Raw genomic sequence first — 27,873 nt, forward strand, 5'->3', positions numbered from 1 at the left:
CCTGGCTGGCTGATGTTAAGGAAATAGAGCTATAACAACAGCAGACACATCACTTTTCCTAACTTGTCCCCATAATTTCCGTGATCATTGGAGACAGTTACCATATCCATTAAAAAGTTTTATGGCACAATGATTTCAGTCGTCCGGTGGCATTAAACATATAACTGACTGAAAAGTTTAGTGATTTATGGTATACATCTTTTTTGCAGTTTCACAGGTTTCACAATGGGTGTACATTTTATTAATCTTCCGTTGACAGAATTTGATCACAAATAATAGCTTTTCCTCTTTTCAAGTTCATATAGGCCGTGATAGGAACTTCATATACTAGTAAATCTTACGAACATACGAGGTTAAAGATCTTTTTGTCTGTCGACATTCCACCCACATATATGAATGACAGTTCTCCAAAATGGTCGGCAGTGTTAATTGAAGAAACTGTTGCATTAAATGCAAGTATGTTGTCGTCCTCGATTTTTAAAACGTCAGTGTCAGTTAAATTGTGTGGACCATTCAAGGGTATAACGTCAATGAGGATATCGTTCTGTATCGGGCATGATTCTAACTTAAGAAAACTCGCTATAAAAATTCAAAGCAGGCACCAGTGGAATTCACCAGCTCTCTCAAACGACCAGGGATGAGATCTGTAGCTGTACGCAAGAGCTCATTTGAAACGCCTCGTATAACTTTCCGTATTCCCATCTCTAGTTCCTGTAGTGTTCACAGTGTTGTTTGCTATTACTTCCCTTACACTCAACCCCCCAAAATGTCTCATGACAGGCCTCTAATGGGGGTTTCATCGTCTCAACTGACGTCTCGTCCGACCATCCGCATACGGGATGTGGGTTGAGTGCCATCTAGCAAAAAGCAAGTACATTAATGTTTTCCAGATTTCCTGATCATATATGTCGGGCCAGACATACTTATTGAAGAACTGAATTACGGAGCAATCACTCTCCACCACACGCTCACTTTTCGATGAATTTGTCCCCTCTCTTTAGGATCTTGTTCAGACAATTAGTGGCAAGTGTATCCACTTACAAAACCGGCAACATTGCAAATATCCTTACCTTCCAACAATCCTTGCAGCCCTCGTACCAAGGCAACACAAATGTACCAAATTCCATTCTGCGAAGGCAGTCTTCAGTGTACTACCCTGTAAATAATGAGATTCCCAATGGCTGACCTTTCAGTACTTATGGTGCGTTGTATGTACTGCGTGTCTAGTGAGGTTGTGCTCGAGCGTAGCTTGATGAATGATCATCTATACAAACATTAATTGCAAGTCTCACAGAATACTGCAATTTTCACTCTCCCCAGAACTAGAAATCTTTGGGTCATCATGGTTGTGTGAAAAAAGGGGAAAAAGCAAGACTTGGGAATCTTACTTCGTAGCCTACTTATTATTATTTTTTTAATTGCACTGATAATAAACGAAACATAGTACTCTTTAATGTTCTGTTTATTTCCAAGAACATGGTATTTACGTGACGCGTTTACTTTTCTTTTCTAGAACAGGTCCCGCTATCTAGGTACTTTTCTCATTACAAAACGTAACTATACTTTAAAAAAGTATTTAAAGGCCGAATAATATGAGTATTTTAAAAGTACACACTGGAACATCCAACGTAAAGATACACGTTAAGATGTTCACATTGTCTAATATTGGTCGTCGTTCTCCTACGCAACATACAGATTACAGGTTTACTTCGAAAAACAGTTTTAGGTACAGATTTATACGGTTTAGTTTCCTCTTGCACTCTACTCTGTATTGCTAAACAGTGGTCTCAAGACACGACTTCGACGAACAGCGTGTTCTTTACATGCAAAAACGTATTGTTTTTCCGATATATTTCAATTAATTTATTTATATCGCAAATTTACTTCCTTAGGAACCGGTAGAGTATCATGTCCTTCCTTCTCGTGCCCTATTTTTGTTCCATGTTTCAAAGTTATAGCTGCCCTACGATTTTGAGGAAAAGTCGTTGTCCTCCGTGTCTGAAATCAGAACACATCTTACCGGGCTTGTGTATGGAATTCTTTGCACTAAAAAAATAAATAAATGAACCACATGCGCACGCCATATGTACTACGCTACCATAGCAGCTACTTCCTGCATCTAGCGCACGGGAATCCTTCAGTTCTTCACCCGATGGTGAGGGTCGAGAAATCCGCATCCAAGATTGTAACAGAATCGTCTGAGCCTTTGGTTCAAGCTTTCCACTCGGCTTCAAAACAAAGGACGGCGATCGATTCTGGTAACCACCCTACGAAGCGCTAGCTCTGTTTCTTCCCCGAGGACAAGGCTAGCTGTCTTTACCAAATCAGTCAATCGTAGAAACCGCGGGTGGCCTCTGAAACTGAGCGGCAGACGTTGTTAGTGCCACCATGAGCCACGATTTGTAGGCGCGAGCATCCCTTGCGTTCAGTCGCTGCTGGCAGAACCTCCTCCGCATCTCGGACATGCTCTCCCTCACTTCCCCCCCCCCCCCCCCCAAGCAAACAAACTAAACAGAATTGACCGACCCGCTACTTCCCTACGGTACTCAAACACCCACCTATTTAGAATCGTTCAGATCTTTCAGGAAGATCGACCCGAGTCGCAACAGACGAGACGTCACCTGCTAGCTCAGATGTACTTCTGGCACAGGGCAATACCTCAAACTTGTGGGTCAGCAATGCGGCTATTACCCAGTCGCGCCGTTCGCCTTCAACTCAGAAATTAGCGAATCCGCCATTGTTCGTCATTCACGGCCAAGTAAAAGTTGACCTGCGGGAACATGCGAATCGGAAGGCGCTGCAACGTCAGGGGTCGCAGACGACACTGTAGGCTCCAGAGGCGCCAAAGCATGCATCTCCGATGCCCCATTGCCTCCATAGCCTACAGCAGCAGCTTGTGGCCTGTCGACCGTGGCCAAAACAGCTTCCAGCTGTTTACCGAGAGTGGTCAGTTCTCTCTGCATCCGTACACTACAGGCCCAGATCCTACCCATATTTAATCCATTTTCCTCTATAGCATAAATAATACAACACTATCACAAAGAGTCACTGAGTGCAACCTAAGTTCTACTGCTACGCTACCTCTCCTTTGTTTTTACTACATTCCATAGTCATCTCACACAATGCAGATGCACCAAAATTTACGTATAAACTTAGAATAAGTTAGTATGCATCATTCAGCACAGTAAAACGCATGAATACAATTCACTTCTCAGTAGAAGCTCGTTAGACAAAAACTAAACTAAATTCTGTGTTTAAACAGAAACCGCCACTATTGCAGCTGTTGCCCCTGGGGTGTACGCTCGTCCACGTCTGCGACAATACTGCCGTATTCAAGTAATTGTTTACATACTTGTACCGTGTGAGAGGACAGCTTGCTCCCAGCAAAATGCAGTATGTTGCATATAGCGATGCTTGGCTAACAACACTTAGGGGAATTACAAAAGTGAAAGTGCACGTAGCAAGCGTCGATAAGCCTGAGTCACTTGGCTTTACCCCGCTGCGACTTCTCAGAACTGCAGACAACGTTATCCGATATCATCTGTGGTCTCCTAGTCGTGGCCGGTGTCCATTTTTTCGTATCTAGGAACGCAACATTAGTCGTCGTTCTTCTTCGCACGGCAGTGACGTAGTAGAGGTGGTATTAAATTTTCTTTCTTCCACACTAATGGCCATCAAAATTGCAGCACCGGAAAGGATAGCAAATAACGAAATTTTCCTTATGTTACGTATTCAGTATAGCTGGAAGACTATGTGATTAAATTTGTGTATGATTTAGGAGTATGCAGGGTGCGATATTTAATGTACATAGCTTCCACTTCTGGAAGCAGTAGTGGCTCTAATCCGATCAGTCATCGAGTGAAACAGAGCTTCGATGACGGTTAGGGGTACGTCATTCCATCCTGCTTCAATTGTACACCAGAAAACATCAATCGATGTAGTCAGCGAATGGTGGCGTGCCAGTCTCCCGGTAAACAATGACCAAATGTATGCCGTACGTGGCAGATCTGGAAAACGTGCTGGGAAAGACAACAATCAAACCTCCTCTGTGTCTTTTTTTGTTTAACTAAGGCATTTGACTGTGTTGTTCACAAAATATTGCTCCAGAAGTTGGACCATTATGGAATACGGGGAGTAGCTCACAACTGGTTCATCTCTTACTCGAACAACAAACAGCAAAAGGTCATTCACAGTGTTGAGAATGGCTGTGATGTGATGGGTCTGAGTGGGACATTCTTGACTCATGTTCCTTATTTATGTAAATGATATGTCCTCTAGTATTACAGGTAATTCTAAAATATTTCTGTTTGCTGATGACACTAGCTTGGTACTAAAGGATGTTGTGTGGAACACTGGCACTGTTTCAAATAGTGCATTCGTCATCACCGATTTCGTCCAAATTTATGTACAGGACTTGGCCAGAAATAAAAGTAACACAAGTGGGAGCTCTAGTGGGACAAGCGTTTAGCAAAAAATAGCATTTCTTTACGCGGGCCAGAGGAGGCGTCAGCCATTTATGTTAGCGCTGTTCCCAAGCAGCGGTTGGCGCAGCAGGAAAATTGCAGGATAGTAATCGGAGGTCGTGAGATGGAGTGCCTATGCGGATTTATTTTTATTATTTGTTAATGCTAAATCAGCTCATCCTCACGCACGAACGTATACTCCGATAAAACTTCCACCACTTTATCGTGTATTTTACTTCCAGTTTGAACGTATTCGTCGGGTATCACCGCGGAACGTTCTGATGTGATCAGATCGTTTTCGGCCAAATGATGTAAGCTCTATTCGAGCGACGGTTTCAGTCGTTGTTCCGAGATTTGCTGTGTGCATGCTATCATCATGTGGCTGCTGTTCTCTTTTCACAGACATTTCCCTCGACTCGATACTTTCCCAAGTATTGTCACTGTGTTCTCGCAGTATTTCCAAAAAGTTCACATTACTCATAAAGAGCAAGCAAGCGAATGAACTCCGTAGCCGATGCGCCCCAACGGCCAATGCGCTTATTTTACCTGTAACGAGAACCTATTGTCAGCATGCAACTGCCGAGGGCTTCTCGAAGGTCAAAATGAATCTAACGGAATACCAAATCCTGCATACTTTAATTACAGCCCCTTCTTAAAAAAGTTATTAGCAGAGTCATCGTAGACGCTACAAGTGCAATCCCAATTTCTCTTTGCTTCCCGTTTCATGCTTCTCATAAAATATTAACAAATACAATACACCGAGAATCATTTCGGTTTCTTTGAGGTCTAAATGACATAAAAATTAAAAAAAAGGTTTCCCCATAGGGAGTTGAGCTAACAACCTCGGATTGACATTCTGTACTCTTTCCTCTGCGCCAGCTGCTGCCTAGACACTATTGTGATAACATAGATTCATGCCTCGCCCGACACCAAAAATACCATTTTTTAAGTAATTGGCCATCTGGAGCTCCCTCTTCGGTCACTCTTTCATTTATGGCCAAGTGCTGCATTTACTACAAATCTGGACGATATCGATTACGCGCTGACCGCTCGTAAGGTAAGTAGTAGAGTCAATAATGCATCCCGAGTTTCTACATTTCTCTCGGATCCTCTCTCATGTCGACTTTTATCAGTCCTTCCGCCATTATAGAACGTCCATAGCGACAGTACTACATTATCGGTTAGGTTTTCTAAGTGGAGCGTGTCTGTAGTCCACTTTTCTCCATAATTGTGAGATTTATACACCAGTCATCCACATTACAGCGGTAGTAACACATCAAGCGAGTCATATTATCTACTCGGAGAGCTGCTATTGTAGTGTGGTCAGCGTTTACGTGTAATCTGCTAGAAGTTATTTGCTGACGCAAGAGATAGCTGATTTCACTTCCGCGTTAACCATCAGTTATTCTTTGGTGAACGTGTAAATCAATAAAACAGGTGTGCGCACGCATGTGCGGAGCTTTGCGTCACGACAGTCTACAGTCACGACGAGGGAGTTCCCCGGTCGCAGACGCCAAGTCTTTGCCGCGTAAGAGGTGGATGCAGGAAGAGCGGTACTGCTGCCTACTGACCGCATTGGCGACTACGCATGGGCAGCCGGGGTGCCCCTGTATGTTTGATCCGCCGCACACGACCCATTTATCCGAGTACTCCTCGAGGAAGGGAGGCACATTCAAATTATAGCCCGTTGTAGACACGTTCAGATGCAGGTATACTTTTCTACGTCTGAAGAGAGCCATTAATGTGCCATCTAGTGGCACGCATTCAAGGAGTTCAATGAGTTCGGACGTTGGTTGAGCATTAGTACTGAAACTTTTTCAACAAACAGCCGTCATGCCCACAGAGTTATATATTTTAGTGGTATCTGTTCTGTCGGACATACCCTGTGCGGCTGGAAGTCATTACTTCCTTCCTATGTCTTTCCCATTTCATTCCTTACAATTTTTTTCAACCCAGCTATTAATGTATATGTCCCAACTGATTCATCGGGAGTCGTGTCTTTTCTGCCTCTTTTATCCGATGAAAAAGTATCAGTGACGATGAACAACCAACGTCCGAACTCTTAGGGGAATCAGAAATCTGCGAGTAGGGGGCCGAGTCGGTTAAGGCAATCGTTCTAGAGAAGCGGAGCACCCGGGTTCTAGCCCCGTCCCGGCACAAATTTTCAACTCTATCCGTTGCATTGCTTCAGTTCCCTGTGCGGATGGAAGTCATTATTCCCTTGCTATCTCTCTACCATCCCGTTTCCCCTCCTTTCTGTTCATGTAACCTCAATTATTCACTTACAAATATGACATTATGATGTATACATTTGTGTCGTTCTTAGTCAGAGCTCAGAATGGACGGTAATCCAACCTCGAAACAACTTATGGTAATTTACAGAAAAGGTATTCTCTTTGTCACATTTACGCCAATTTCCAATATAATGTCTCTCTCGGAAATCTATCGCGGCGTTTTTGATCAGGTAGTCCCAGCTTCAGCGTTTGCATTTAGGGAGACCACAGAGATAGAAAATACGGATGATGCTACAGGGCTGTTAACCCAATTGAAGTCCAGTGCCTTATCCACTATTCCCTCCTTGTTCAGTGAAACAGACGAGGACGCCAACATTATGTTATGCCGCATCCAAAATAAAACGTGTTGACAATGATTCCCGTGTCATTCGTAACGAACCGAACCAATTTTAGTGAAAGTTAACATTATTATCTCGAAACTGGCTCAAGTTCCGTTTTGTTTAAAGTGTTTAAGTTTTCCGCAAGTCTCAAAGTCATGGAAGGAGATACTGGTGACATTTTATTATGCATGTCTACAAGTAAAATCAATTTTCTGCAGACTAATCGTCGTCGAAACAGAAAAAGTACTTAGACAAACATCATAGCTGATCAGTGCTTCCAGTTTAATTTGAAGTAATCTGAATGTTTATACTGTGATTTTTCACTTTAGGAAGCAACAAGATATGTTACGAAATGCACTTGTTAAACACTGTACTTGCATTCTAAGGAACGTGTTTAATTTTCCGTGAGGTCAAAGAGATTTACTTTCTCCGCGGTTTTCTCCTATTGGAGCCTCTTCCCTTATCAACCTCTTCGCAAGCGAGTGCTTCTCCTGCAATGACATCGACGGCGCCAAACATCCTTAATCTCCTTCTTACGCCTTTCTACGTCAGTTCACAGATTTACCCCGCACTTCCAATGGATTGTCAGACTTTATGAACGAACTCGCTGTATAAATTTAGCTACGACATTAAAGCTACGAAACTTCATTAAGTTTGGTATGTTTAGCATTTGATACTTACCTTTATGTGCTGATGCACAACGCTCGAGCTAAGAATATTGACGGCTCGTTCGTGGCGAGGTGTGAACTCCGCCACCGTCTGACAAATGCGACGCTACCTTCGCAGACAAATCTTCCCAGGCACGCCTCCTCCTACAAATGAAGGCTCTTGGCTCGAGCATCGAGACAACTTATGATTCTTCAAATTGTAACGTATCTTTAACAAGCAGGTAGAGACGGGACGTCGGAGCAATTCGATGAGTAATTGTACGTGCGTAAATGATGGCGAGATAGGGCATATCGCCACTCTCGCACGGTTTGGAATATCTTCTGGAATTCCGCTGGGGCTCGCTCATATCTCAGTCTATCTCTAAAGCGTTAAGGGTATGACGGATATGAGTACTTATAGTTGGGGCCACAATAACGTGCTGATAATGGCAACCATGCAGGAGAGGACAACATTTCTCTGTAAAGTGTATGAACATTAGAAGACAAGGTCGCCACGGAGTTACACACAGAATAAGAGCATGCTGAAATTTAAACAGTTGATTAAGTTGCATTTGCCGGCCGGGGTGGGCGAGCGGTTCTAGGCGCTACAGTCTGGAACTGCACGACCGCTACCGTCGCAGGTTCGAATCCTGCCTCGGGCATGGATGTTTGTGATGTCCTTGGGTTAGTTAGGTTTAAGTAGTTCTAAGTTCTAGGGGACTGATGACCTCAGAAGTTAAGTCCCACAGTGCTCAGAGCCATTTACACCATTTAAGTTGTATTTAACATATGCTTTAAGCCATTATTTTCACGTAAAAGTATGTGAACCACTCCCGTGGAACATTGCAGCTATGTGGAGGTCCCGGATTCAATTCCCGGTACTGCCAGGGATTTTCATTCGGTGGTAGGACTGGAACGGGGTCCACTCAGCCTCGAAATGCCGACTGAGGAACTGCTTGAATGAGAAGTAGCCGCTCCAAGGTCTGCAGAACAGCAAAAGCCGCTAAGGGCCGGGAGAGCAGTGCGCTGACTCCACGCCACTGGCTGAGGATGACATGGGAACGGTCGTGATTGGTCCGTCAGGGGCTAGAACGGCGCAACTTTGCTTTTACACACACATTTGAAATAAATTATGCGTTTTCTATACAGTGTTCCAAGATTCAAATGCCACTGATACCAACTCACAACTCGTGAAAAATTATCATCAAAAGTTTAAAAGTCACTCTATAAGCCAACCACTAATTCTTCTGACGGTCTTTCTCCATAGATCGTGGATACTCGTCCAAAATTGGCCAGTCAGCTAGCACTATTCCTCCACCTGGTGTGTACTTACGTTTATTTCAGAAACAAAACTATAGCGTAAATAAATTGAGACTATGAGAGTATACAGGCCATCAAGAGATACGAGAATGGTATTTTCATCCATCATTATCTGCTTTCGTATAGGTAAGCACAGTGGACCAAAAGTTGGTCACCCCAAGGAGACATCAAGCTAACATGACCTAACCCCGCGTGTAGGCTTCATAATGGTCTCAATTCGCAAGGAAGAGAACCGACAAGTATCTTGGGGTATGCTACATCCAGTTCATTGATGGTCAGATCCATTAGAGCTACCAAATTGCCGCAATGTTGACTGCGACGTTTCAACGTTCAAAATAGCCCCAGGCATTTTCAATGGTGTTAAGATGGGGTCATTTAGTCGAGGTGCAATAGGGTGCCTGTTGTCATCTGGGAAAATGGGTATGTCCAAAGCATACTCCTCATGAAGATGTAGAATGAAGCACAGCACTTAGTCACCGAGAATGCTAAAGTAAACATTTTAGTCATTCTCACAGTAACTTGAAAGAGTGGACCCAAGTCATATTACGAAAAACACCCGCAAAACATGAAAGAAGCACCTCTGGCTTATAATATACCCTCCAAAACCTGCAGGATAAACGCCTGAGTGGCCTCAACGCCTTGCCCATCTGAGAAGAGGCTAAATCGCTAGCGCATTACACGACTCCAGTCGGCTGGTGTCATGTTTCTGTATCGATTGGCCCATTGAAGACCTGCAGCTTTGTGTCTATTTGAGCAGCGGTATTTTGAGAGGTACTCTACTCCAAATGTCCACTGCACGCAGTTCCCTCCGAAATGGGAAACTGGTTGAGATAAACCTGCTTTCACTGCCAGCACATATTCTTGTCAGGTCTGAAGCAGATTGCCATTGAGAGTGCGTGATGCTCTTCTCCAGTCCCTGTCGTTTGGGATATTGTTACGAGCACTGCTCTCACGCCATGTTACGTCGCTGCGAGTGGTACACCATTCCTTGTAGACATGTTGGATAGTCCACGTCGGTACACCAACATTCTGGGCAACTTCATTCACATTGTGATGATGGGCCCTTCCAAACGCGATCGCTCCTTTCTGTCATTATGTCACGTCTCCACGTCGACCCATCTTACTGCGAAGATTCCATAAAAGTGACTGGCACCACTTCACGACCACGACTTGAGCAGTAGAGGATGACATGACAAAATGGTTCAAATGGCTCTGAGCACTATCTGAGGTCATCAGTCCCCTAAACTTACAACTACTTAAACCTAACTAACCTAAGGACATCACACACATCCATGCCCGAGGCAGGACTCGAACCTGCGACCGTAGCGGTCGCGCGGTTCCAGACTGAAGCGCCTAGAACCGCTCGGCCACACAGGTCGGCGATGACATGACACGCCATTTTCAGAGCTCCAAAGCGGCAAATGTACTCTTGTAAGGTGCCTGGTAATATTTTATCCAGTGAGCTTATTAACAGAGCTCAAATTCCGACAGTCTCCTATCCAGACGCAGATCATCCGTGGCAGTTGTACTTGATCAAAGCTCCTGTGCGAGCGAGAGGAAAGATAGGCGCCACCCTGATGGGCAGGGATAGCTTGTTTCACCTATTACATGCAAATAATGTAAGGAGCACTGCCTCTGAAGGGGCGTACTGTTACGTTAATTCGCAAGTTTAGGTTACAAGTGGTTCTGTCAGGCGGTAGCGTCGAATATATAGGGGGTAACGAGCACAAATGCAGATATTTCTATTGGTGACTGAGGATGTTGTACTAAACAACATTACATCAGTATTTTTGTCACCTGTAGACTAATGATTATAGCTATTACAAGTCATATATTTTTAGGTTGCTTAGTACCTTCAAGTACATGTGGCATAAGCAAGCCATTTTCCCTGGGCAGCAGGTCAGGTGTTGAAGTGTGGACACCTGGGCGCAAAACGTTCAGTATACACTGGCAGGGGTAATCCATTTAGTGGGCAATTACGACCATGCAGAAAACATAAAGTTGTAAATCATGTGACGTATTTGTGGAAAGACTGTTCGATGCTGAAAAAAACGACCAAAACACTGATGTGTGTACATATTTAGATACCACATATACATTTTATATGCTCATGTCCCTTACACCGTGTAGTACCATTTTTATCTATGCTAGAGTCTGAAACAATGAAGAGGCCCATGAACAAGAAATAGCGCAGATTCTGCAGCACTGGGACTCGAGTTGTTGTTCTGTTGCTGACGCCTTTGTCCTGCAGTTTTCGCAGGGTCAGCGTGGTTACAACGGATTTGGCAAGGTTAATTTAAAGGGGTGGCCAGATGCCCTTTCTGCCGCCACCCCATACCTACCGGGACAGAATCAGTGTACCCCAGCTGTCTGCATCCATAAGAGAACGTGTTTCAAATGTCTGCGAGGCGTGTAACTGAGGTGGAACGTGGGGACCAGCCCGGCATTCACCTAGTGGAATGTGGAAAACCGCCTAAAAGACACATCCAGGCTGGCTGGCACACTGGCCTTGGTCGTTAACCCGCCAGGCGGATTCGATCCGAGGCCGGCGCACCTACCCGAGTCCAGGAAGCAGAACATTAGCGCCCTCGGCTAACCTGGCGTGTCAGGGACACGAGTTTTTATAGGAAATTTATTGTTTCGTAGACGAGCGTGGTCTTTCAGGGGAACAGCGCGTGATTTCATGACGGCAGCTGTGCTATTTAGATAGCTGTTACGCAGTCGCGACTTCAAAGTGTCGAGCGTAGCGTTTCATCTCAAGTGAGTGCTGTATTCGGTAGCAGTTTCGTATTACATCTGGCAGCTAATAGCTAATAGCTATCTGAAAGAGGTGCTTGTCGAAGAAACAGAGTTCACAGCGCTTATTTGAGTGAAAATAGGTGATACCCTTCGTGAAGAAAATCTTCGAACTCTCGTCCCCAGACTTCTCATCTGCTGACATTGCCGACGATTGTACAAGTAGGTAGTTGGATATTCGTCAGAGACTGTTACCGCTGTAATTTCCTAGTTCAGCTGTATCCTGAGATTGATCTGAGAGCAGTCGGATTGGTATAGGGTGGTGACAAGTACTGTGAATTATAGCTTCTGATTGTGTATCGCAGATTAGAGCGCGCCTATCGACTCTCATAAAAAAGATATTTCACTAATATGTAGTGTAGAGAGATGATCTGTCTCCGCCGATAAACAGTTCATTCAGCGAATGTTGTGCAATTACGTCGCACACTGGAACAGTGTGTGCTGCACGTGATTGCGTCAAGGACGCGCTTCTGCAAATGGAGAAGTGAATTTCTGTTACAAAAGCAGTGACTGAAAACATCGTAAAGATTTGAATTTATCTTTTTGAATCTTGCATGATTTTTACCTTCCGTGAAAGACATGGAGGGAAAGCAGCTTAGGATTCAACTTCCCATCGACGACGAGATCATTAGAGACAGGTGGAAAACGTGGATCTGTGGGTTCAGAAGCAGCAGTAAGCCATTTCATTATTCGAGATGCTTGCGGTCGTCCCCATCTTGTGGCTGTGGTGGAAGGGATTAAGATGAATCACGCATTTCTTTCAAATGTGTTCACCGAGCTTTCCGCGGTATCTCGGTATACCTCACTGAAGTGTCGGAAACCTCCATTCAGTGGCTAGAATGTCCGGGTATGGCGTTTAATTCAGCTTTTCTTTTTTTTCTCTCTTGTCTACTTGGTCAACTCAACATCAGTGTTGTAACGGATGCTACGACGTATAAGGAACTTAGATTCTTTCCGAATTCTTGGAAGCATTTCGTGCTTGCGCGTGAATCTGCTGTCCGCCTAGATTATTTTCACTAAATAATTCTTTACAGCAGTGTAACGGAAACTTTGTTAATACTACACATTTCCCTTTGCCGCCTAAGTCTATAGCACAGTTTGTCGTTTCAGAAGATTGTGTGAGTAAATATCGATCTCAAGTAGTTCGCTGTAGCGAAAACTTAGTACTAATAAAATTGATTCGAGCTCAAGAACATAAACTGCGCTGGAAACGAAGGTAAAAGAGCACTTCTCCCGTGTAAAAATATGTCCTCAGCGGGATATACTTTTCCCTAGTCTCAACTTCTGACACAATCGTTTATGCTGATTTTCATGAAAACAGCCACAGCTTTAACGAAAACAATTTCGCTTCTCCATAAAACCAGTTCAGCATAAAATATGATGACGGATACCAGTGGAACTGAAATAATTTAGCCACACTTTATCCATATCATGTAGAGGAACTCGGACCACAACAGGATTGTTCTGTTTCTAGCCTGGATAGTGCTGCACCCTACAGTAAAGACGTACAGCTACGTCTCTGAATGGAAGGGAAAATGTTACGCCCATTTTGACTTGGCTTCGAAAGTGACTTGTAGGTGAACGCTTGTCCTTCACGTTTCCAGTTGCGTTTTTACAACTTTCATTGAATTTAAACGCGACATAAGCCGTTAATTCTTAATTGTACGTCCTTAAATTTCGTGCTATCTTAAAGTGCACGTCACTAGCTATATGTTAGTTACATAATACGTTGAAATCCGTCAGTTGTTATGCTCCATATAAGTTTTTAACCCGAAATATGCTCTTGAGCCGGAACCCGACGGGGCATAATGGTATAATGCCCCGTTCTGCCCCTTCATTGTTTGACGCAAGTGTCAGTAGATTTCAAACTACAGATTTAGTTTTATTTTCTTGCTTCCCCAGATGATGTGAACTTGCGTTAGAAGGAAATTAAATTAATTGAAATGGCATTTTCAGTCCTTTTATCTTCTGGAGATGGAGACTTAAAAGCATCTAAGGAGTTTAACGTAACCGAATCAGTGTTGAAAGATACCTTCGTAAAGCTAAGGATAATCCCAATTACAGATTGTCAAATCAGATGTGAAATTTAAAATTGTGTTCACTGCAGAAGACAATGACGAGCTGGTAGCGTATTAGAAGTCAGTGGAGAGCAGACTTTTTAGTCCAACGCTGAAATATCTCATTGCTAGATCATTAGCATATCAGATAGCAGAAAGAAATGGCTTACTACACAAATCTGATAAAATTGTGTAGCTGGGCAGGACTGGATTATAGAATTTATTACTAGGCATCCAGTGGTATCTATTCGCAAGCCAGAAAGTAGATCTTATCAACGAGTTATAGAATTCAATGAAGAAACAGTAACAGTAACTTTGTACTAAGCATTAAAAATAGTTGTACAGTTTTGAAAAAGAGAGTAAAATATTTTCTTATTAATAATGATTATTTTGAATATTTCATATTCCTTAGTCTAAATTGTTCATAAAACTATTTCATTTTTTGGTTTTAAGATGATATTCCTAATGGTTACAACGTCTGTGCAGTAATTTAAAAAAAAAAAAACCCTTATTCTTTTCTGCCACGTGGATGGGGCAGAACGAGAAATATACAAGCATTTCTTTGACAAAATGTAAAAAATACATAACTTGACAGTTTCAAGTAATTTTCAAGGAAGGTACGTTAGGTTATACTACAAAGTGTTCTTTTAATATCCTCCTTTATTTTACAAAAATCCCTGCGGGTATTTCAGAACGCTCGACATACTTAAAGAGACAAGAGGACAAAAATTGAGGACATTGTTTTCTTTCGGACCACATTCTTTTTAACGCTTCATTCATAAATTTTGTGCTTGAGACGCACATATGATTCTGAATATGAACATCAACATTTCTTCAGAACTTATATTTTCTTAATGGTGCGTTGGAATAAATTTACGACTGGTGCTCAGTTTTCTTTGGAGTCTCATTACATTTTTTAAATACCTTCCCGCCGATGACCATCTGCTGAAATCGACCGCGGTCTGATTTGTTTTGACATATACATGTGCTTCGGGCAGCCAGCTCAGCTGAAGTTGCAATTGGAGTAAAGTGGATCAGACTCTTGAAATTCTCGCAAAAAAAAAGAAATTAAAGGAGTAAAATGAGACGATCGCACTTGCGACGCGCCGGGTCCTGCTCAGCCTACCCAGTGTTCCACGAACCTCCAGACTGCATATTTGTAGACAGTGTCCACTCTGCTCCAGAGTAAAAATATCTGCCGGATCGGAACACGGATCGGGGACCTCGCTTTCAATACCTTCACTGCGCGATAGCGATGGAAATGTTACCGATGATGGCGCCACTGCAGCGGAGTTACTAAATACAGTTTTCCGTAATTCCTTCACGAAAGAAGGCGAAGTAAATATTCCAGAATTCGAAACCAGAAGAGCTGTTAGCATGAGTGACATAAAAGTAGAAATCTTAGGTGTTGCGAAACAACTCAAATCGCTAAAGAAAGGCAAGTCTTCCGGTCCAGATGGTATACCAATCAGGTTCCTTTCAGAGTATGCAGACACAGTAGTGCCTTTCTTAGCAATCTTATACAACCGCTCACTTAACGAAAGGTCTGTTCCTAAAGACTGGAAAGTATCACAGGTCACACCAATATTCAAGAAAGTAAATAGGAGTAACCCGTTGGATTACAGGCCCATATCACTGTCCTCAATTTGCAGTAGGATTTTGGAGCATATACTGTACTCGAACATTGTGAATCACATTGAAGAAAATGACTTATTGATACATAACCAACACGGATTCAGAAAATATCGTTCTTGTGCAACATAGCTAGCTCTTTATTCCTATGAAGTAATGAGTGCTGTCAACAAGGGATCTCAGATCGATTCCATATTTCTAGATTTCCAGAAGGCTTTTCATACCTTTCCTCACAACCGACTATTAATAAAATTGCGTGCATATGGAGTATCGTCTCAGATGTGTGACTGGATTCGTGATTTCTTCTCAGAGAGGTCACTGTTCGTAGTGGTAGATGGTAAATCATGGAGTAGAGTAGAAGTGATATCTAGCGTTCCGCAAGATAGTGTCATAGGCCCTCTGCTGTTCCTGATTTACATAAATGATCTAGGTGATAATCTGAGCAACCTCCTTAGATTGTTTGCAGATGACGCTATAATTTACCGGCTAGTAGAATAATCAGACGAGCAATTCCAATTACAAAATGATCTAGAGAGAATCTCTGTATGGTGCGAAAAGTGGCAATTGGCACCAAACAAAAAAGTGCGAGGTCATTCACATGGGTACTAAAAGAAATCCGATAAATTCTGGGTATATGATAAATAGCACTAAAATCTAAGGGCTGTCAATTCTACTAAATACCTAGGAATTACAATTACGAACAACTTTAATTAGAAAGACCACATTAGATAATATTGTGAGGAAGGTGAAACAAAGACTGCGTTTCGTTGGGAGAACACTTAGAATATGCGACAAACCCACTAAAGAGTCAGCCTACATTGTACATGTCCGTCCTCTGCTGGAATATTTCTGCACGGTGTTGGATGCTTACCAGTTAGGACATCGAAAAAGTGCGAAGAAGGGCAGCTTGTTTGGTGTTATCGCGCAATAGGGGTGAGAGTGTCACTGATATGATGCGCGAATTGGGGTGGCTATCATTGAAACAAAGGCTGTTTTCATTGCGGCGAGATCTATTTACGAAATTTCTATCACCAACTTTCTCTCCCGAATGTGAAAATATTTTGTTGATACCCACCTACGTAGGGAGAAATGATCATCATATTAAAATAAAAGAAATCAGAGCTCGAACGGAAAGATTTAGGTGTTACTTTTTATCACGCGCCATTCGAAAGTGGAATGGTACAGTAGTAGTATGAAAATGGTTTGAAGAATCCTCTCCCAGGCACTTACGTGTGAAGGCAGAGTAACCATGTAGATGTAGATGTAGAGTCACCATTTACCTGTGCTCGAGCACTGAAATGTTCTGAGACTCCATAACCCTGAAACTTCACAAAACAGTACTGTGAGTGCTGCGTGTACTCCAGTTAACCGTGTCTGCAAAATTGCAGTTCGTAGAACATGATTACACATCATTGCAGACTAAATGTTAACAGAAAACCTATGCTGATCTCTCTTTCAGCAATAACACTTTGGTTCTCACAGTTCAGGATGTGACTCGTCAGAATGGTACATAACAAGTAGGCCTTAACATGTATGTATGGAAGCTAGGAAAAACCTAAAGTAATCTGTGACAATAGGATATGCCTAAGTGCGCGTAGTGGTTCAAGGTTCGTTACGAAACCTCTATACCGCGGCATTTTCAGAATTCCATACTCATGCATCGCATCGTCTAACGCCAATATGCTCTGGACGCTGACTGTTTCTTGAAGGCCTATAGTTAAGTGGAGCAAAGATTCCTCCTCTTAGAGAACGAGTGCTTAAATTTTGGACGATAGTTTCTACCATTCCCCCTCCCCGCCGGCCGCGGTGGTCTAGCGGTTCTAGGCGCTCAGTCCGGAACCGCGCGACTGCTACGGTTGCAGGTTCGAATCCTGCCTCGGGCATTGATGTGTGTGATGTCCTTAGGTTATTTAGGTTTAAGTAGTTCTAAGTTCTAGGGGACTGATGACCACTGATGTTAGGTCCCATAGTGCTCAGAGCTATTTGAACCATTTTGACCATTCCCTCTCCCCCTTCCTCCTAGCGTAACACATAATCGTGCAATTGAGCTCAAACAATCTATAATCTACGCTGGATCCAGAACCTCATATAAAAAGAAGCGTAAATGTGGTAGGGCATATTGAAAGCTTAGATGCAGAACAACTATGATTCTACTACAGTGCATTGCGCACTATGACTCGTGCACCTTGTTAATGCGCATAACTCTGACAGTTTAGAAGAATATATTGGACTCAATCAATCATTAAGCGGTCACACAAGATGCGAGGCTACGCTTTATAAATAGAGAGTTGTGGACAACCCAAGTTGTGACTGTGGGACACCTGAGCAGACCCTGGACCATACCATAAAAGTGTGCTCTATAATAAAATATGGTGGGTCATCTGAGGACTTCATAGGAGCTACACCTTATTCTATGAATTGGATACTGATCTGGACTTAGATATGTAGTCAGCTACTAGTCTCTCATGTTACATATCTTAATTCTGTGTTTTTGTTGTGACTCAGTTATGTGTCCTTAATGTTGTCTTATATGCGTTGCACATTAGTATTTTTGTTTCTTATTTTGTTTATATGTGCTTCTGCCTGTGCTATAAATAAATAAATAAATAAAATTCATTAGTATCCGAGAGCCCTTTGCAGCCATGATAAGGCCCTTGCGCAGCTCTAATGACGTTTCTCCCTACGTTTGTCAGTGGAATACCGAATCTCACACATGTTGGTTGTGGAACATCTAGCAGCAAGGACATGTAGCGGAAGTAACGCGTTAAGGGTTATCGGCGGAGGGAACACCATGGGTAGTGCCTGAAACCCGTGCTATATTGGGCTCCGCGTTATTACATTTACCCAGTATCGATCCTGGGCTCAGCTCTCCATACGGATGTCGCGAAGATATCGCCTTCAGTTATTTGCCCGTGGACAGTGGTTGGCACTTGTGTTACTGCTGAGCGGTTCTAGGCGCTACAGTCTGGATCCGAGCTCCCGCTACGGTCGCAGTTTTGAATCCTGCCTCGGGCATGGATGTGTGTGATGTCCTTAGGTTAGTTAGGTTTAATTAGTTCCAAGTTCTACGGGACTGATGACCTCCGAAGTTAAGTCGCATAGTGTTCAGAGCCATTTGCACCATTTTGTGACTGCTGGCTAAATGTGCTCCTGTTAGAATGATCCGTCCTCGTCGGTTGACATTTTTTCTTGACGAGGTTGCAAGATGTGTGGAACTGGGAATGGGTGCTCCTAGATATGACTACCGACGGACGCATTAAACGGATATAGTTTCTGACTGGGAGCTGTTTAGTCATTGAGAAGAATTCGTGGTGAGCCAAAATCCACTGAAAATTAAAATAGAAGAAATCTCAAAGTAATTATATGAGAGCTAATGCAAAAGCCAATATCGCGTATGCGACACGACCTGAGCCCTGACAAAAAATGTTTATTTAAAACAGATTAAAACCGCGGGTAGTGTGATAATCGCCGTATTTTACTATGCATAGTCCTAGTGCTTGCATCCGACCTTTCAACTGGCGTACTCTGTCAGTCAGTTATAGGGGCTCCAACAATTTAAAGCACTCTTCGAACCACTAAGCAGCTTATCATATTCACGTACCCAAATCATTACCAGAGTTGAAAGAATCAATAAGTATCTTAAAAAATCCTAGAGCTGAGTGGGGATCGAAGCCGCAGACATTTGGGATGTAGATGATGGATTCCTGTAGATTTGCAAAGCAACTATATTCCGCAGTCACCTGGCAGTGTTGTCACTCCACACGTCAAACGAAGCAAAACCACCCTCACGATTCATTAGAGGAAACAAATTACCTATACACTAACTTCTGAATTCCGGTGCTTACTTTCCATAGACATCTAGCAGAGTACTTTGTCACTTAAATATGTATCTAACCCAAACAATCAGAATTATTGACGCCTTGACAAAGATAAATATTGAGGATAAAATCTTGAGTACTCGTCGTCCATCGTAAGTAGTGCGATAATTTGCTCTGTCGTATCTTTCTCAGCTTTTTCTGTCTCCTCCTTTCTTCAAGCGCCAGGCCGTTGAAGCTTGTCAACATCTGAGTGACAGTTTCCTGTGGCAGTTAATAAAATGTTCCGGCCTATTATGCCATAGTCGAATGGATTTCACATTAATGTGAAATCCATTCGAGCACAATTAATATCCCGGGACGTTTTATGAATTGTGACATTTCCAACCGTGAAAGTTTACATTTTGCAACTCTCCCGTGGGTCAAACAAATCCGTTTATGGAAATTAGACGTATTCGTCATCAGGGAGTGTTCGCGATCGTTACTTACACAAAACTGTCCAAATTAAGTCTCCAGACCGCTTTTCCGTCCTGCGCTACAGGGACTGAATAAGTAATACGGAAACCCTGATTTAAAAATATCACTGTTTGAGATTATCTTTCTTGTAACACAGTTATATTGTCTTTCTGTTTCTCCTCGTGTAGCACTGTCTCTGGAAAAGCTTCGAAGAGCAAGTGCAACGTCTCTGATCGTCCTGTAGTGTTATGCTGGTCTGCCGTGATGTCATCTCCCAAACGTGGAGGGTCAGTGACCTCAGGGCTAAATGAGAACAGCGGTAGCTGGTAATTTCTGTAAAGGTAGCTTTGTACCAGGCTCATCCAGTTCCCAGTAGGGGACTGAGTATTTTAAAATAATAATTCCCGCAGTAACAAGGCATTAATGTCAATAACTGGTTTTGTCTGAATATAGATAAACAGACAGGTTTTCCCTAGTCTTAAAAATTGTCCAGTTTCTTGCGAGAAATTGTAGAAACTCTCAATTACTATCACTGACGGAGGCGCGATGTCCAAACATTCGTTTTGGCCATGCTGATAAATGGTTTCCGTAGCTCCCTTAATCGCTTGAGGCGAATGCCGGTATGGTTCCCTGAAAAAGGCTAAGGTCAACTGCCTTGCCACAACCATCATCGATCTGAGGTGTCAAACCTTCTCTAATGATTATGTCTGTAAACACTACGTTTCTCCTTGCTGCAATACTGGTATTAAAGTTTCTGGGTGCCTTTTATATGAAGGGCAAGAAGACATAATTTTTAAATAAATAAAATGGTACTTACAGTATGTAAAAAATTAGAACGTGAACTATTTTTAGTGTATCTTTCATGAATGTAAAAACAGAACTGTTTACTATTCCAGGGTATCCACTAAAGCTCTCTTTCGTATAAAATATGAAACGCGTCTGAGAAATGAAATACTAATATTGCAGTAAGGAAAAGGGTCTCGTTTATGAACCAATATTTACATAGTTGCTGCGAAAAATATTCACACCGAGAAATTTGTCTGACTACGCTGTTGATGGGACGTTGAACTGTAACAGTCTCTCCTTCATATTACCAGATTATTTTTTCCAGCCTCTGTATTTAAGAACTTCACAACGCAGTACTTACTTTCAAAACTTGCATGTAAGCGATAATGACGGGGAATAGAAGCAAGTGAAAATCAGCTTGATTCTTTCGATGGAGGAATGTGCGTAAGAATTTGCTCATCTTCCGGAAACAATTAATACTAGGTTGTTGGCACAAAGACGAGTGCAGGTTACTTAAAAAACACACACAAGTCATTCCAACACATGTGGACAAACGCAAGACGGTTGTATAGAAATACCAAAGGAAAGAAGGAAGGAAGGAAGGAAGGAAGGAAGGTTAGGATTTACCGACCCATCGACGACGACTTCATTAGAGACTGAACGCCAGTTCGGATGGGGTAGGAAATCGGCTGTCTTTTTTCACAGGAACCTTCCCAGAGTTTGCCTTAACCACGGAAAACCTAAATCTGGATGGATTTGATTTGCGGCTTCTTTACAACAGCGCCACTTCTACAGAGAGCTGCCAAGAGTACTTTTTTAAACGTACCATTCGCGAATGGAAACGGGAAAAAAGAATGAACGCTTTGTGTCCTCTGCCACACACCTTACGGTGATCTGCGGAGTTAAGATATGGATGTAAAATTCCCTCCGTATCACCAAAACACACAGATTCCAACTGTTCCGCTGCGTGCAGTAGGTATGTAACGGAGGTACGTTTTATCGGATCCGAAGTCTGTTTCGGTCGTTGGCAATTGTTTTATCGAAGTCGGAGACGTAGATGGTATTTTATTATTCTGAATAACAACAACACTCTGTAAAATTTTCAGTTTGTCTATATAAATCATAAAAATGGATGCACGTATGTGTGTATGTATGTTTCCCATCTCCTCCTAAGCCACTGGACTGATTTCAATCAAACTTCGTACACACATCATTTACTACCTCGAAAGGATCACTGAGGGGGTAAAAACTACCCATTTATTAAAGGTGTGAGGGTGAGAAAACAGTGTGGCCCATGCTATTTCAGTTCTTAAATCAGTTGCATGACACCCTTTTCAGATGGTTTAGACCAATGATTTTCACATGATATATTTCTGTGAACTGAAATTCCTTGGAAGTTGGGCTAAGACGATTTATGGATTACTGACGTAAACGGATAATTATTACTATATGAAAATGACTTTTTTATTGTTATTATGAGGCCTATGTGTCCAATAATAAAGAGCACTACAGAAAATTATATTTGGCGGAAGAGGGGACAGATAGTAAGAAACTATGATTGTGCCCCTTTTTTTGTGTTGTCCTCATCATCGTTCGAGACGTGGCGAGACTGGAAATGGAAAGTATGGGAACTTATATGGGTGCTGATGACCACGATGTTGAACGCCCCCACAAACCATCACCCCTTTTCCCCCTTCCCCCTCTTCCCATCCAACACCGAACCCTAAGTTCTCACTTTTTTCCACCTTTAGACGAAGCTCCCTTGCATCCCTAGTTACTTGGTATTGGTAAAATGATTGGTCATCTGTCAAAGATTAATGGCATTGGCGAAGAAGCTGTGTACATGGTTCATTCCAAGCACCTGAGCTCTAAAAGAATTCTCTAGCCTCTAGAGGAATGCTTCCCAATCTTTCTTAGACCATTACCTTTGGGGGCAACCCCCCCCCCCTAAGCGAATGCTATCCCCCCCCCCCTCCCCGCCCCCAAACACACACACACACACACACACACACACACACACCAGATTTAGCACGCAACGAAACTGGTAGAATGAAAGACTTTGTTTTAAAATGATGAGAGATGAATGATAGTTTGTGTGTGTGTCTAGAGGGAGGGGGGGAGGGGATTGTTAGTATGAATGACGAAGGAATTCGTGGTGCATTACAAGTGTTACCCACAACTCCTTCTCACATAAGAAAGATAACTACTCACAGTGACGGTAGATGTTTTTTACAAAGCATGCTTCCCCTACACTACTCCTCTCCGTTGTGGCCCTTGCATCACCTGCACACTGCAACCTCACTAAACATTAACCAAGTTAAAATGTATGCACTATATTTACTGTTCGTAAATAACTTCATTGCTGCACTGATTACTTCTGAACTGGCAGAAACTGGAAGACTTAGGGCTGCTGATGCTTTGTGTCTGGACAAAGCCACTAACAGTAATAATAATAATAATAATAATAATAATAATAATAATATACTGTGTACAGGCACTGTCGTAGCCCTTATGTAGTTTCTGCTTTGTCGTAATTTCAATTAATTCACTTATCTGTTTCGAAGGGAGTAATGGAGCAATTTGTGGACTACTATAGGCACTATCTACAACTTGCAGAAGACATTTTCTTGAGATATTCAGCATTTGTTACGTAGATGTCTTACTTGGGACAAACCGCACCATATGTGTGTAGTGAGTGGTCTATGTGAGGAACCTGTAACCTCCACCGCATTAATGCTATTAATTGAAAAAAGTAATTATCAATTACTTATATAATAAGTATTAGAGTCTCAGAAAAGTGTAATAATAACGGTGGCCTTTTGAAAATTATTTTGTTTCATGGTTGAAACAGAATAGAATCGCTTACTGTCCCCCCCCCCCCCCCCTCCCAGAAAATGTCATTTTACTTGCAAGGGGGGTAATTACCTCCACTGTTCTAGAGGACAACGACGCCCTCCAGTGCTCAGGCGGCTAAACCGAACACCTGCTGCCTATCTGCCAGCAAAGGGTACGAAAAACAGGTGACGCTGGGGTGCTTCCCGGCGGACGAGATTTCGCATGTTGCGCTGCGGCGCTGCGCGACGACCTTGAGGCCTGGGTTTGTGCGCATGCGCGGTGGGGAGCCGGCGCGCGATATGAGTGCCTGGCGCGAGCCGAGGCGCTCAGTTCGGCGTCGCGCTCACAGCTACTCAGTCGATGATCAACTCTGACTCGCGCATTCCTGCAGCTGTCAGGTAGGCGACCTCGCAAATCTCTGACGCAGGATTCATTTCAACTGCGGAACAGCATCATTGCTTCAGGACTGCTGTCATTTCTATTGTGTCTGTGTCGCATCTTTTTTTTTACCTGATCTTCCGGTTGGTGTATACGAAGTCCGTCGTGGCGCTCTTAAGTTCTTACAGTATCTTCGTCAGCAATGCTGGGTAGTTCATTGAGACTCAACCTCGTTGTCAACTTACGAAATCAGTTACTGTGTGTTCAGTGATGTTTGAAATTGGGTGTTTGGGTAAGACACCGCTTTGGTAAAGGGTTCCAATCTCTTCCAGGTAGCGGAGATGCATGGAATTATATCCCATGCTATCGGGAAAATTAAGCTACTATGTCAAAAAGTCGTGGACGTATACTGCATATTTATTCACTGGAGGGGAAAGAGTAGAGAGAGAATGGAATGCAGACTGGAAACCAATGTTTCTGTTGGCTATTGTTTTAGAAACTGACTTGGACTATGGTAGGGCGTTATCAGTAATCTTCGATAACTAGTTTGGTCAACATTCACATCCTGTGAGAGAGAGAGACACTTCTAACTTTTCAAATGTTGCGTTCATGTTTCGCAATTAACTTTGTTGTAAAAGAAAAATTTTATATTCGCTCAGAGTTCTGTTCATCTTTGAGGTTACCAATGTGTGCCTGTTGCGCTACTTTGTGTCCTAAGCAGTTTCGAAATACGAATGCGTAACTGTGATTTTGTGGTATTCTGATATTAGTAAAGCGTAACACTGACATGTTTAGCCTCTATTTTCGTGTGTATTGGTTCAGTTTGTAACATGTACGTAAAATGTCTGCAAAACCACACAGAGTGAAAATTGTAGACTTTGAGCTGGGGAGACAATCGAGTGCCCTGTTGTGATGCAAATCTTTTGATAAAAATAAGCTGAAATGATACATCAGTACCGGAGCGTCCTGCGTTTCGTAATCGAGTTAACAGATTCAAAAGTAAAACCTGTTTAACCCTCTTTCTACCACTGGGACGTATAGACGTATGTGTCCCACGACAGGCTATCGCAAAACTAGCAGGAATTTCGTGCATGCTATTGCTATGTATCAATGTCCATTGGTAGCGGGAAGCCTGCTAATCGTTTGCAGAACTCTTCTATACTGCACGTAGACTGCGCTCTCTCCAGGTTCCATTGTTAACCCTCTGCTCCGTATTATAGCATTGTATTAGCTGACGCCTGCTGATAGGCAACCCAATGAACAGATTTGCAAAGCGGACTGCTATCGCGCCTACCGGGACAATTTGTGTCAATGCATTAGACGCACCTGTTGACGTTTACCGCGTCACAAACGGGGCTCATATTGAGCACTTGTAATGTGAGTTACAAACTTGGGGAGAGGCTCTGTCCACTGACATGTGTCTGTTTCCTGTATGTCTTTTAGTTTCTCCACTGTCTTTTGAAACCCCAGATGTACTTACGATTAAACCTGTATATCCCAACCCTCCCAGCGTTTGAAAACGAAAGAAAGGAAACATTTTTTCATGTTGTTATGTCTGACTGCTATATTAATTAAGATAAATATACTTTTTGCTTAGAAAAAAACTAGCTATCGAAGGGTTGAGTTAACTACTCTGCATAATATCTCCTACATATCTACGTCTACGTACGTACTCCGCAAACCACCATATGGTGCATGGTGGAGGGTACCCTGTACCACCACTAATCATTTTCTTTCCTGTTCAAATGGTTCAAATGGCTCTAAGCACTATGGGACTTAACATCTGAGGTCATCAGTCCCCTAGACTTAGAACTACTTAAACCTAACTGATCTAAGAGCATCACACACATCCATGACCGAGGCAGGATTCGAACCTGCGACCGTAGCAGCAGCGCGGTTCCGGACTGAAGCACCTAGAACCGCTCGGCCACAGCGGCCGACCTTTCCTGTTCCATTCGCAAATAGAGTCTGGGAAAAACGATTGTCTGTATGGCTCCGTGTTGTTGTTGTGGTCTTCAGTCCTGAGACTGGTTTGATGCAGCTTTCCATGCTACTCTATCCTGTACAAGCTTCTTTATCTCCCAGTCCCCCTACAGCCTACATCCTTCTGAATCTGCTTAGTGTATTCATCTCTCGGTCTCCCTCTACGATTTTTATTCTCCACGCTGCCCTCCAGTACCAAATTACTGATCCCTTGATGCCTCAGAACATGTGCTACCAATCGATCCCTTCTTCGTATGCACCAGTAATTCTCGTATCTTATCTCCGTAGTCACCTTCAAATGCAGGTTCTCTAAATTTTCTTAATAGCGTTCCTCGAAAAGAAAATCGCCTTCCCCCCAGAGATTCCCGTTTGAGTTCCCGAAGCATCTCCGTAATACTTGCATGGTGTTCGAGCCCACCAGTAACAAACCTAGCAACCCGCCTCTGAATTGCTTCAGTGTCTTCCTTTAATCCGACTTGGTGTAGATCCCAAACACTCCGCAGTACTCCAGAATTGGTCGCACTAGCGTCCTATACGCGGTCTTCTTTACAGACGAACCACGCTTTCCTAAAATTCTCCCAATAAACTGAACTCGGCCATTCGCATTCCCTAACGCAATTCTCACATGTTCGTTCCATTTCATATCGCTTTGCAACGTTACACCTAGAGATTTAAACGACGTGGCTATGTCCAGTAGTACTCTGCTAATGCTGTGTCCGTACATCACCGGTTTGCTTTTCCTACTCATCCGCATTAACCTACATTTCTCTACATTTAGAAGCAACTAGAAATTTTGTCTAAGTCACCCTGTATCTTCCTACATTCACTCCACTTAGATACCTTCCCGCACACCACAGCATCATCAGCATACCGACGCAGATTACTGCCAACCTGTCCACCAGGTCACTTACGCATGTAGAAAATAATAGCCCTCCTATCACACGTCCCTGGCGCACTGCTGACGATATCCTTGTCCCTTGTGTTTCATAAACACTCGCCGTCGAGGACAACATACTGGGTTCTACTACTTAGGAAATCTACGAGCGACTCACCTATCGGAGATCCTATTCCATTTGGCCGACCCTTTGTTAACAGTTTGCAGTAGCGCACCGTGTCAAATGCTTTTCAGAATCTAGAAATATGAAATCTGCCTGTTGCCCTTCACCTGTAGTTCGTAGTTTATCATGTGAGAAAATTAAAAGCCGACTATCGGACGAGCGTTGTTTTCTAGACTCGTGCTGATTCGTGGACAGAAGCTTTTCGGTGTCCAGGAAATTTATTATATTCGAACTAAGAATATGTTCAAGAACTCTGTAGCAAACCGATGTTAAGGATATAAGTCTGTAATTTTGCGGGCCCGTTCTTTTCCCCTTGTTTTATTCACGAGTCACCTGCCCACAGAGAAAAAGTTGACTCGATGCAACAGACCGTAACAGATAACAGAGAAATTAAAATTTATATCTTCGTCCGTGGGATAAATCTGCCGGGTAACCGAACAAGGAACCAGGCGTTAATCCCCCAGAGACACTACCTTTTTTCTTCTTCGGTACTTTTCGTTCTCTATCCCTAAAGGTAGAGTTCTGACGCATAGTAGTGTCACGGTCTTGCCAGCCAAATACGCGACTATCTAGTCTCCAAGTTTTAGGAGCGTATTTCCAATTACAACATTTGCCTTAAAATCTCTCAAAAAACTTGGTGAGAACTCGAGAACTTATTTTTGTACAGAGTACAGCCGACACTTGTAATTTACCTATGTCGCAAGCGAAGCACTCGAAGCAACGTGTCAGAACTACTGAGACGTTATCAATCAAAAAAACATCTGAATGATTAAGCTCCAGGGAGAACAAAAGGAAATAGAGCGAAAACGGCTGCTGTAAAAGCGAGTTACACTTCTTTCAGCCTGCATCGAGGCGCGGAGACCTAAGAAGAATATGGCGTTTTAACTGGTTCATTTCTAGCCATCTTAATGCGGAGCACCGTGGCGTGCGTTTCCCAGGCAGGCGATCGTTTACGCTGCACACAGGATCAATTTTCATTAATTTAACGCTGCACATTTCCCATGCATTACGATACCTATCCATGTATCCTAAA

General features: G+C 43.0%; 1 protein-coding gene across 13 annotated transcripts in view; it reads left to right on the forward strand.

Moving 5' to 3' along the window:
* The window catches only part of LOC126298824 (solute carrier family 41 member 2-like), an 874,873-nt gene that overhangs the window by 736,095 nt on the left and 110,905 nt on the right, over positions 1 to 27,873 (forward strand). The window contains exon 1 of one of the 13 annotated variants that reach the window (XM_049990294.1): positions 23,723 to 23,819. The exons of 11 other annotated variants lie outside the window; for them this stretch is intronic. The gene's annotated coding sequence lies outside the window, so the exon portion shown is untranslated. Of the gene's footprint in view, positions 1 to 23,722; positions 23,820 to 27,873 lie in introns of those variants that run through there. One more of the 13 variants, XM_049990292.1, reaches the window with a different exon arrangement.

This window comes from Schistocerca gregaria, chromosome X (assembly GCF_023897955.1).
Source record: "Schistocerca gregaria isolate iqSchGreg1 chromosome X, iqSchGreg1.2, whole genome shotgun sequence".
Classification (NCBI taxonomy): Eukaryota; Metazoa; Arthropoda; class Insecta; order Orthoptera; family Acrididae; genus Schistocerca; species Schistocerca gregaria.